The sequence below is a fragment of the Rutidosis leptorrhynchoides genome, chromosome 10 (assembly GCF_046630445.1).
Source record: "Rutidosis leptorrhynchoides isolate AG116_Rl617_1_P2 chromosome 10, CSIRO_AGI_Rlap_v1, whole genome shotgun sequence".
Taxonomy (NCBI): Eukaryota; Viridiplantae; Streptophyta; class Magnoliopsida; order Asterales; family Asteraceae; genus Rutidosis; species Rutidosis leptorrhynchoides.
Window position 1 is genome coordinate 28,480,138 of NC_092342.1, and position 11,030 is coordinate 28,491,167.

Here is an 11,030-nt window from a genome sequence, read left to right on the forward strand (position 1 = left end):
CAACTTTAGGAGGTTGTTTATATTGAAAGTATACTTTGAGCTGCTCTTAAACCAGTTTAACCTGTTCCACTTCTTGATAAATTTTTGAATTTTACACATATGAGGTAAACACTCCCAAATCTACCCATTATCTCTAATTGAGTCAAAATTGTCACCTATAGTTAAAGTAAGTTTAGAGTACTCAGAATTGTCACCTAATTAACCAATATGTATGTTTCTCTTCTTTGTTAGGAAATTATTACTCTTTATACTAATTGTGGAGAATGTTTAATTACTACATTGCCTCTGTGAACAGTAACCTTCACTGCTCTTTATACTAATTGTGGAGAATGTTTAATTACTACATTGTCCCCGTGAACAGTAACCTTCACGGGTTTATTCATAGGGGTAACTATGGTTCAGCACTGAAGGTCTGCAGCCATGTAAATGTCCTCTTTGTTGTCGCCATATTACTTTGTTGATTCATAGTCAAGCTTCCACTAAGCAGTCGAGCGGTGTTAGCCAGGTATTCATTCATACTACTAACATCTGATTTATCTACTTCAAGTTCCCACTAAGAGTCCTCTTAGGTGTGTTTTCTTTTTATTGTATTAAGTGTTATATAAATATCATGATGTCCAACATATAAACCTACTTTGATTTTACTACATTAACGCCAATTTGTAATTGCTAATAGGAGTAGCCCGTGAGCTTATATACAAACATTATTTTTTTTTTTTTTAATTCGGAAGTCGGATATGAGTTTACACCCAACATGTATGAGGTGTAGTGTTGTTTCTTATTTCTTCTTAGTTAACCTCTTAATTAAATTTAGTGACTATTCATATTATTATATGAGCCCAGGCCCTCACCCTGAGATCCTTGCTAGATGTTTAATGTTTAAATCTTGTGGTAGCCAGGCTAATGTTTTGAAACGCTAACGGTTTAATCCGAGTAGGCCGTGTACACCAGAAACAAAGAAAATTAACACTTCATAATCAAATAGTTTGTATTAGTAGCTCTATAGAAAAAGACCATTAAAATAAAGTAAATTAACACGCCTTAGTTCAAACATGCACCATGTGTCAAACCCGAGCCTTTGAACTCCTCTTCAGTGATACCATCGATTCGCTGTCGCATCTCCCAAGTTAAGTGATTATCCGAATCTCCAACTTTACCAAGTCGAAAATACAACTTGTTCTCCATCACATACCCTGTTCTTAATCGACGAGTACCGGTCTTGTTTACCTCTAAGTTTGTCAAATGCTCAAAACTACACAATTTCACAATATTTTCAATCACTCCATTTTCCTCTTCATCAACCGAAAATGGCACTCCCATAAACTCAGCCAACCGCTTCACGTTAACCTCGGGTTCCCTCATAATCTCCTCATACTTCAAAAATAATATCTTATCCGGAGAATCTAGACTCGCTTTCCAGTACCCTAACATGTGATCCTAATACGGGCCATACTCCGAAACACCATCACAAAACATTTCAAACGCCCGAGCAAACGTAAGGGGGGGGTAGTTCTTTGGGTCTAAGATTTTTGTAGAAATAAAACATGGACACCATCACATCTTTTGGATCCCAACAAACATAAACGAACTTACATCGTGAAGTAGGGTTAGTGGTCGATGAAGGGAGCATGGTATGTGAAAGATGTGTGGCAAATAGGCGAGGGGAAGGACGGTCTTCCATGTTGCTAAATGAGAAATCCAAATAAGGAAATACTTCATGAGGTCCTTGTTGAAGCAAAGGGTGGTCATTGAAATCGTAAGTAAATCTGGAAAACATGAGTGATCTAAGCCAAGTTGTGCCACTTTTCACCAAGGAAGATAAGATGATATCGGTTGACCGTGGCTCAAAGTGGTCTTGCAAGAACATGGCTCCTAATAAGATACCTTTAGGCAACCAGAATCCTTGGTATAAATACAATTCATTTACTGACCAACCAACCGTTTTTGGAAGCTCGGCGATGAGTTGTGCATGTTTTTTGTAGGTTTTTTCCTGATCATCATCTTTAGTCACTGTTGACATGAACATGATGATGATCAAATTATTCGAAATGATGGTGCAGTGTATATGAGCTCTTAGAAATCTACCTTATATAGCCTCTAGGATTTTCGGTTTTAGGTTTTGGTCCCTTTCTAATCGCGAGACTTGCAGGGGTAAATGTTTGTATTGTATCTCTTTGTGATAGTTTCTTTCTTTTTGAAAGATCATTTGTTAATATACGCTTTTGTTTTTTTCCGAAAAAGAAAAAAAAAAGAAAGTTACCTTATATAGAAACTGTAACTTAAGATAAACTGTTATGTGAATAGGTAACACATCTTAATCACAATCTATAAATGAATTTCATAGGTTGTTAAATAACTCAATGCCAACTCATATGAGATATGTAATTTATAGAATCTACATGTGTGATTACGCAACACGTCTAAATCACAATCTATATCTATCTATATATGAGATATAAGTAATTAATTCAATGCCAACTCATATGAGATAGGTAATTTATAGAATCTGTATATGTGATTTAAGCAACACATCTTTATCAGAACCTGTATATGACTCATGAAAGTTTAGCATATTGAAAGTTGATGTTTATGTTGGGAAAATAGAGATAATAATCTGATGAGTCAAAAGTGTTTTGCAGATTTTAGAGTCTGGAGATTTAGAGTCTGAAGTTGCAGACTCTGGAATTGTTGAAGTAAACGTATAATGATTTCTTGAAGCCAAAGTCAAAGAATATTCTGGAGATATGCTTGTTATTTAAGAAGATTTGTTTTGAAGATTTGATTTTATCTCCAGAGTTGACTTCCTAATTAATAGTTGATTTGGCTTGTTTTAGTTTATCTTTTCCATTTTTATAGGAATGTAGTTATGGAAATCAAATCTCCAGATTTGGTTTTAACCTGTATAAATAGGGGCGTATGTTTTCATTTGTAACTTGTACTTTGCACGATCTATTATCTAATTCTTATTCTATTCATTGTGTTCTCTCATTTTCTGCACTATAATTCTTATTTATTGTATAAAGTGAGAGTCTGGTGTTCATAGTCCTATTACTGTGAACTAATAACTGGTATCAGAGCGGAAAAGGTGTAAATCTTATCTCGGTGATCTTTAAAAACGATCCATATTTTTATCAAAATGTCTACCAGTACCATTCCTACCCCAGTTATGGCTGGAAAAGGTGTGCCAATATTTGATGGCACAGATTTTGCAACTTGGAAATTGAAAGTCCTATGGTTTTTAGGATCTATTCATGAAGAAGTTGAACAAGTTCTTACAACAGGACCTATTATTCCTGGTTCAATGATAGCTGCTGTTCCTGTCTCAGATACTGTTGCTGCACAACCTGCCTATTTTCGTGAAATACCAAGAGAAAGGTGGATTAAAGCAGAAGCCATAAAGTTCAAACTAGATAGCAAGATAAGGAGTATTATTGGAAATGTTGTTACTGTTCCAATTCTCAGAAAGACCAGTCATGCCAAGACTGCTAAAGCTATGTGGGATCTGTTACTTAATGACTATGAAGGAGTCACTGTTGTTAAGACTCAGAAGAAGAAGAAGAATCTGATTAGATGCTATGAAAATTTTGCCGCTGAGCCTAAAGAATCTTTAAGTGATCTTCATTCAAGATTTCAGGTTCTGATAAATGATCTTGAAAGTGTTGGTGTAGAGAAAACACAACATGTGTTGTGTCAAAAGTTCATTGAACTGCTACCTTCAAACTTTGAATCTGTGATAACATCTATGATAATTAGTGAGAAGATAGATGATTATGAACTAAGTGAGTTGTTTGGTATACTATCAAACTTTGAGGAAACACAACTGAAGAACAAGATCAATGCTAAGAAAACTGCTAAAGATCCAGAAGCTGCATTGGTGGCTACCACAAAGAAGAATAAGCAGTTATTCTCTAGTTACTCTAGCAAGGTTGAATCTGAGAGTGATGAAACTTCTGATGATGATAGTGATTCTGATGTTGATGAGGAGATTAAAGATCCCAGATGGCTCTTTTGACTCAAAGAATTGAGCAGAAAAAGTTTGTTTTCAAGAAGGGTAAAGGCAAGGGTACCTTTGATCCAAAGAAAGCTAAATGTTTTAAGTGTGAAAAATTAGGTCACATAGCTGCTGACTGCTGGTCTAAGGGTGAAGGAGGTTTAAACTCCAACAAGTCTGTTGACAAAGCAAGAAAGTACAAGCTGAAGTACATGAAGTTAAAGAGTGAAGCAGAAAAGTTTAAGAACAAAGAACAAGAGAAAGCTTTGTACACAGAAGCATGGGAAGATGAAGACTCATCATCTGATGAGGAGGAGGACAAGTGTCTTATGGCTATAATTGAAAAGGATGGTGGTTCTAGTAAGTTTGAGGAAGATCTGAAAGCTGTTGAGAAGATGGATAAGGACACTACTTGTAATAAAGTTACTGCCTATAAGGTACAAAACTTTGTGAACTATCTTGATAATGAAAAAGTGTAATGACCCGAAAAATTTCGACTTATTTAAACCAATTCTATATACGATTTATTATTTTGACACGTTAAACAAAGTCTGTTAGATTGAGTCTCAAAAATTTTAGAACTGTTTCATATATACAATTACCTTTGACTACTCTAGACGATTCATGAACAATTATATGTATGTATATATATGTATATATATATATATATATATATATATATATATATATATATATATATATATATGTGTGTGTGTGTACAAGTAAAAACGACTTTCCTACAGTAAAACACTAATTGCTGCAGTAAAAATGACTTTGCTACAGTAAAACACTATTTGCTACAGTAAAACACTATTTGCTACAGTAAACCGTATTTTGCTATAGTGCTACAGTGAAAACGACTTGCTACAGTGATTTGCTACAGTAACACACTATTTGCTACAGTAAACACTATTTTGCTACGGTGAAACACTATTTGCTACAGTAAACACTATTTGCTACAGTACACTATTTGATGTCGACGAACTAGCAAACAAAAACGGATAAGGCGGCCATGCGATCGCATGGCAAAAATACTGAAAACTCATGCGATCGCATGAGCTACAGTAAATGGAAATATGCCTATAAAAGGGCAGTTTGCTCGACGAATTTATTACACCATCTTTCTTTTCTCTTCTTCTGTACGTAAATTTTATATTTATAATTATAATTATAATTATAATTTTAAATTTAATAATAATAAAGTATATTCGAGGGTATTTTTAATTCGGGTTTCAAACCGTTTTAAAATAAGGAAATATTGGGTATTGTTCGGGGTATTGTTCTTGAATCCAAGGCCAACCATACAGTCGTCTACCATCATTACGTCTACGCAATTTGCCTACAATATTGAGTCTCAATATTGAACTGTGAGTTTATAGTCTCCCTTTTTAAATACTTTAAATATTTTTGGGCTGAGAATACATGCAATTTATTTTAAACGCGATAAGACACAAGTACATACTAAATTCTACACTGAGTTAAACCGAAAATCCCTTAGCTTTGGTAACTAGTAGCTGCCAGTACATAGGATATGGACTGGTGGGCGCGAATAATTGTATATGGATCCATAGGGCTTGACATCCCCGTCCGAGCTAGAGCACTAGCCTTTTAACGGACGTATGTTATTTGAGTTTAAGACACGTTGGTTTACGTGTATTAAAACCAATGGGGTAATTATCACTATAGCGTTAAGTTTAGTTACCAGGGTGCTCTGTTACGTAGAATCTATTGATAAACTTTTGATGAAATCTTGTGGTCTATCTTTATATATGTTTATGACTCGAGCAATTAAACCTATAACTCACCAACATTCGTGTTGACTTTTTAGCATGTTTTATTCTCAGGTCCTTAGAATGCTTCCGCTGTGATGTGCTTGTTGCCTGCATGGAGTCTCTCATGCTTTGTACAAAGTTTATTGCATTCAAAATAAAACTGCATTGTGTAATAAATAATTGGAATGTGATGTCAACCTGTAAATTAAAGACTTATGTATTTCGAGGTTTTGCTTATACCTAAGCACTCGCCCACATGTTTATAACTTTTTATGTTTAGAAAGTCACTTATTTTAATGAATGCAATATTTTATCAAAACGTATCATATAGAGGTCAAAACCTCACTGTGGAATCAATGATTAACGTGCCGCGTCAATAGCGATTTTGATGGGTCGTTACAGTTGGTATCAGAGCTTGAGGTCATAGGGAACCAGAAATTACATTAGTGTGTTTAACTGGTAATTGTTAGGATGCATTAGTGAGTCTGGACTATGACCATATTTGTTTTTACTGAATTTTGCTTATCATTTGGTCAAAAACATTATATGTGATATATTTATATGCTAGCGTAATTGTTGTTTCAATTATGTGATAGATGACTTCTTCTAATCCTATCATTTTGTACGACTCGGAATCGGACACTGAATCTATTCTATCCACAACTGAAAAGGGCGTTCCAATACCTATTAAAGAAGAAATTGTGTTAGCCGGGGAATCTCAACTCCCGGTAAACCCAGAGGAGGTTCCAGCTCCACCCAACTCTAGTTTTTCAGAGCCACAGTATCGTTGGCATGGACCCATGATCCCTGGAGTAAATGAGGATCGTCCATTTCTAAACAAATATGGACATTGTTCCAGATATACCGCCGACGGGCGGGTTGTGCCGATTACGCCTGGCAGATTTCGGTTCATGACCACCGGTACATATTCTCGCAGTTCGTCATCATATTCTCCTACACATGACTCAGAAAGTTCGTCATCAGACGAGATAAGTAAGGAGGAGGATTTCGCTAATGAAATAAAAGAGATCACTAAGGAGAAATTCCAACTTGCTATAGATAATAAAAACAACCACAATAATAAAAAGTCCTTAATTATTAAAAAGGAACAGGACCATTCGATCCGTAACCACCCTTATTGTATTAAACCCACTGAGGCAACGGGTACCTCAAAACCCCAACCAAAAATAAAATACACTGCCAGAATGTCTGTCGGACCATGTGCACACAAACAATTGGCAGAGAGAACCAAATGGGAAGAAGTTTCTGATAGTTCTGAATAAACGACCTCGCAACCATAAATCTTCCATGCGCTATTCTATTGCTTATGTGTGCTACTCTATCTTGTTATGTAGAATAATCATATGTAAAATATCGGTATTGTATGGTATTGTATTATTTTGGTTTATTAATAATAAATGCATGGAATGATTATTTGTATTATTAATACTTATTATTATTATTACATAATAACGTACTAACTCGCTATAATTTTTCATAGTGGAATATTATTAGGATTTTAGTAGTTAATTCCTTGTACTAGCTATTATGTATGAACTTAACGGGTAGGTAATACCCTAGAAATAATTATAAAATGCTAATAAGAAGAAAAGGCTTTTATAATAATCGGTTCATATTATTAATATGCTACGATTAACTATTGACAACTCATTTTACCTATAATATTCTATATGATTAAATTATATCTGTTGTGTTTATTGAAGAAACATGTCTAAAATGTCGGATGCTGAGTTTGAGCAACTAGTCGAGAAACGTGTGAATGAAAGAATTGCTGCAGCCGAGGCAGCAAAAGCAGCAGCCGAAGCAGCAGAAAAAGCAGCAGCCGTAAACACAAACTCACGAAACGGATGCTCATACAAAACTTTTCAAGGATGCAAACCACAGACGTTTAGTGGAACCGAGGGACCAGTCTGTCTAACCCGATGGTTTGAAAAGATGGAGTCCGTTTTCAAAATCAGTAATTGTGCGAACGGAGACAAGTCAAAGTATGCTTCGTGCACGTTGCAAGACGGTGCACTTACTTAGTGGAACAATTAAGCTAAAGCGGAAGGAATAGATACGGCATATGATATCTCTTGGGAAGAACTGAAAAAGATGCTAATCGAGGAGTACTGTCCTCGAAACGAGATCAGAAAAATGGAATCTGAGTTATGTAATCTGAAGGTTATCGGCGCGAATCTCAATAACTATGAAAATCGTTTCATGGAACTAGCCTTGTTGTGTCCCGAATTGGTGCCAAACGAGAAACGAAAGATAGAAATTTATATTGACGGTTTATCGATCAATATCAAAGGAAATGTTACATCGTCCAAACCAAATACGATGCAGGAAGCCATGACAATGGCACACCAACTCATGGACCAGATCACAGAGAGTTCGATTAAGGCACCAATTACCGAAGTCAAGACAACTGAAGGAAAGAGGAAATGGGAAGACTATAAGGGCAAAAGTACTCACCTGAAGAAACAAGAAACTTTTAAAGGTAAACAAGATGGGGCAACTGCAAGTCCAAACTATAAGGGATCCCATCCATTCTGCAAAAGATGTTACACACATCATGCAGGTTATTGCCAAGTGGTTTGTGATAAGTGCAACAAGAAAGGACATGTGGCGAAAGATTGTTATGCCACCGTTTCTGAAGTAAAGACAAAACCGACCGATGTCAAGAAATGTTTTGGATGCGGGAAGTCTGGTCACTTTATAAATCAATGCCCTGATAAGGAGAAGAACAAAGAACCCGCACGTGGGAGGGCATTTAATGTTAGTACCAGTGAAGCACGTGAGGATCCTAATCTTGTCACGGGTACGTTTACCGTTAATAATCAACTAGCTTCTATTATGTTTGATACAGGTGCTGATAGAAGTTATATGTGTAGTGACCCGAACTTTTCCATGTTTATATATATTAAATGAAATTGTTATTTAAATGATTAAGTGTTTCCAACATGTTAAGCAATCAAACTTGTGAAGACATGATTAATTGAAATAGGTTTCATATAGACAATTGACCACCCAAGTTGACCGGTGATTCACGAACGTTAAAACTTGTAAAAAATATATGATGACATATATATGGTTATATATATAGTTAACATGATATTATGATAATTAAACATATCATTAAGTATATTAACAATGAACTACATATGTAAAAACAAGACTACTAACTTAATGATTTTGAAACGAGACATATATGTAACGATTATCGTTGTAACGACATTTAATGTATATATATCATATTAAGAGATATTCGTACATCATAATATTATGATAATATAATAATTTAAAATCTCTTTTGATATTATAAACATTGGGTTAACAACATTTAACAAGATCGTTAACCTAAAGGTTTCAAAACAACACTTACATGTAACGACTAACGATGACTTAACGACTCAGTTAAAATGTATATACATGTAGTGTTTTAATATGTATTCATAAACTTTTGAAAGACTTCAAGACACTTAGCAAAATACTTCTACTTAACAAAAATGCTTACAATTACATCCTCGTTCAGTTTCATCAACAATTCTACTCGTATGCACCCGTATTCGTGTACAATACACAGCTTTTAGATGTATGTACTATTGGTATATACACTCCAATGATCAACTCTTAGTAGCCCATGTGAGTCACCTAACACATGTGGGAACCATCATTTGGCAACTAGCATAAAATATCTCATAAAATTACAAAAATATGAGTAATCATTCATGACTTATTTACATGAAAACAAAATTACATATCCTTTATATCTAATCCATACACCAACGACCAAAAACACCTACAAACACTTTCATTCTTCAATTTTCTTCATCTAATTGATCTCTCTCAAGTTCTATCTTCAAGTTCTAAGTGTTCTTCATAAATTCCAAAAGTTCTAGTTTCATAAAATCAAGAATACTTCCAAGATTGCAAGTTTACTTCCAAGTTTTCTAAATCCATTCCAAGTAATCATCCAAGATCAAGAAACCTTTGTTACTTATAGTAGTTTATCTTTCTAATACAAGGTAATAATCATATTCAAACTTTAATTCAATTTCTATAACTATAACAATCTTATTTCGAGTGGAAATCTTACTTGAAATTGTTTTCGTGTCATGATTCTGGTTCAAGAACTTTCAAGCCATCCAAGGATCCTTTGAAGCTAGATCTATTTTTCTCATTTCCAGTAGGTTTATCCAAGGAACTTGAGGTAGTAATTATGTTCATAACATCATTCTATTCATACATATAAAGCTATCTTATTCGAAGGTTTAAACTTGTAATCACTAGAACATAGTTTAGTTAATTCTAAACTTGTTCGCAAATAAAAGTTAATCCTTCTAACTTGACTTTTAAAATCAACTAAAAACATGTTCTATATCTATATGATATGCTAACTTAATGATTTAAAACCTGGAAACACGAAAAACACCGTAAAACCGGATTTACGCCGTCATAGTAACACCGCGGGCTGTTTTGGGTTAGTTAATTAAAAACTATGATAAACTTTGATTTAAAAGTTGTTATTCTGAGAAAATGATTTTTATTATGAACATGAAACTATATCCAAAAATTATGGTTAAACTCAAAGTGGAAGTATGTTTTCTAAAATGGTCATCTAGACGTCGTTCTTTCGACTGAAATGACTACCTTTACAAAAACGACTTGTAACTTATTTTTCTGACTATAAACCTATACTTTTTCTGTTTAGATTCATAAAATAGAGTTCAATATGAAACCATAGCAATTTGATTCACTCAAAACGGATTTAAAATGAAGAAGTTATGGGTAAAACGAGATGGGATAATTTTTCTCATTTTAGCTACGTGAAAATTGGTAACAAATCTATTTCAACCATAACTTAATCAACTTGAAAATTGGTAACAAATCTATTTCAACCATAAATGTTGGAAATTCCAGGGTCGTTACATTATGTAATCTTGAGATACCATAGACACGTATACAATGTTTCGACCTATCATGTCGACACATCTATATATATTTCGGAACAACCATAGACACTCTATATGTGAATGTTGGAGTTAGCTATACAGGGTTGAGGTTGATTCCAAAATATATATAGTTTGAGTTGTGATCAATATTGAGATACGTATACACTGCGTCGTGGATTGATTCAAGATAATATTTATTGATTTATTTCTGTACATCTAACTGTGGACAACTAGTTGTAGGTTACTAACGAGGACAGCTGACTTAATAAACTTAAAACATCAAAATATATTAAAAGTGTTGTAAATATA

At 34.3% G+C, this 11,030-nt stretch overlaps 1 pseudogene; it reads right to left on the reverse strand.

Moving 5' to 3' along the window:
• Positions 1 to 1,041: 1,041 nt before the first annotated feature.
• On the reverse strand, positions 1,042 to 2,020 carry LOC139870157 (cytosolic sulfotransferase 16-like; annotated as a pseudogene).
• Positions 2,021 to 11,030: the final 9,010 nt, after the last annotated feature.